General features: G+C 49.1%; 1 non-coding gene across 1 annotated transcript; it reads left to right on the forward strand.

The window, feature by feature from the left end:
- The first annotated feature begins 226 nt into the window (after positions 1–226).
- LOC115032858 (small nucleolar RNA SNORA17) lies at positions 227–358 on the forward strand. The gene has a single exon (XR_003838517.1). It is a non-coding gene; the product is annotated as a small nucleolar RNA SNORA17 (small nucleolar RNA).
- The last annotated feature ends 1,345 nt before the right edge of the window (positions 359–1,703 follow it).

A 1,703-nucleotide genomic window follows, 5' to 3' on the forward strand; every position in this document is an offset into this window, starting at 1 on the left:
ATGTTCCCATCTGTTGTGATCTTATGTTGGTACCTCTCCTCCTCCTTCGTGTATCAAAACCTGTCCCTAGTAAGTCAGTTCTAAGAAGTGTTGCAAGAAGTCAGTTCTAAGAAGGTAATTAAGTCTTGAGGGTGAAACCTTCATGGTCTAATGGTGTTCTTATGGGAATGAGGGTAGTACCATTCCATAGGCTAAAGTCCTATCCTGGGCTGAATAAAAAGGATGTTCTCCCCCAAAAGGCATTGCAGGTGTGGCTGCTGTGTTACATGTGCTTCTGTAGGTGGCAGAGAGGAGAGAGGTTATGTCTGTGCTCAGTGTTCTGACCAATGGGCATCTGAATGATTCATAGACTAACATTCCCTGAAAAAAAAAAAAAACAAGCCTGAGACAGCCACCATTCCAGCACCAGGGTACCCAGACAGGTATCTAATCTGAGATGACCACCAGTCAGGTGGTCATGCAGGTCCTGAGGGTAGAGAGCAAGCTGGAGACTAGAAGAATAGCAACTGAGACCACAGGCTTCATGCTGGAATGAGCACAAGACCTCACACAGGGCCACTTGGGAGGACCAGGCAAGGAACACACCCAAGATAACCACCAGACTATCACCACAGGGATTGAACAGGGAGACTAGCCTGAGATGACCACCAGTCTGGCATTGTGAATGCCTAGGGGAGTAGACCATGCCCAAAACTACCCCTGCCTGGCACCATAATGTGTAAAGATAGCACTCCTGAGACCACTCCTGAGATGACCTCAGATACTCAAAGACCCTGGGCCACTAAGAGAAGAAGAGCAAGTAAATGGTGGAGAAATGGAAGAGAAAGAGAAACAGGAGGATGTGGACACAATGGAGAGAGCAGAATGAAGACTTGAGAGTACTGAGGAACAGCCTGATGTGAGTAGCTGGTGTTGCCACCTAGGAACATGGCGAGCCCCTGGCCTGTGCTACCATCAAGGGCCATATTTGGCTCCTGTAGCTGCAGGGGTCTATTACCACCAAAAGCCATCCCTGGTCTGGCAGCTTGGGCAAAGGACAATTACCTTCCTCCACCCCTGACTCTTGCCACCTATGGCAGGTAGGAGAGCTGGCCCAAGGCTCAAGAGAGTAGAAGAACTGGCCCTGTCCCTCAGTAGCTGCAATACAGAGGGGACCCTGCACCTCACCTGGGCAGCAGGGTAGACCTGGACATGATTGCAGGGGTTGCTGGTAAGCCAGCCCTGAGAGAGAGTGAGTGAGTGGGAGAGCTGGTGGGCTGGCCAGCTCACATACCTCTCAGGCCCAAATCCAGGGCTTTGAATTGACTCACCCCATCACCTACCTTATCCATTAACTGTGCTGGTATGCATGAAGGGGCTGGTCCTTCAGATCCAAAATTACAGAATCTCCATGGCACAAGGCAACAACAAGATATCTAAGAGGAGTCCTAGGGAGGTTCCAGTATTGATAGAATAGCAAAAGCCAGAGCCCTCATACCAGACCAATGATTCATTGCAATGAATGTTTGCAAGCAAAGAAGTGTGGACTAAAGGGAGTACTATCAGATGGACACACAGCGTCTGACACACTACAGCTTCCACAATGAGATTGTTTTTCTGTTGGAGTAGGTTGCAATGGTGGAGGGCAGGTGTGAAGGGAGGGGAAGATGAGTGGGATTGGGTTGTATGATGTAAAATTCACGAAGAACCAAAATAAAAAGGGT

Source organism: Mus caroli, unplaced genomic scaffold (assembly GCF_978045245.1).
Source record: "Mus caroli unplaced genomic scaffold, Mus_caroli_1 scaffold_14, whole genome shotgun sequence".
Classification (NCBI taxonomy): Eukaryota; Metazoa; Chordata; class Mammalia; order Rodentia; family Muridae; genus Mus; species Mus caroli.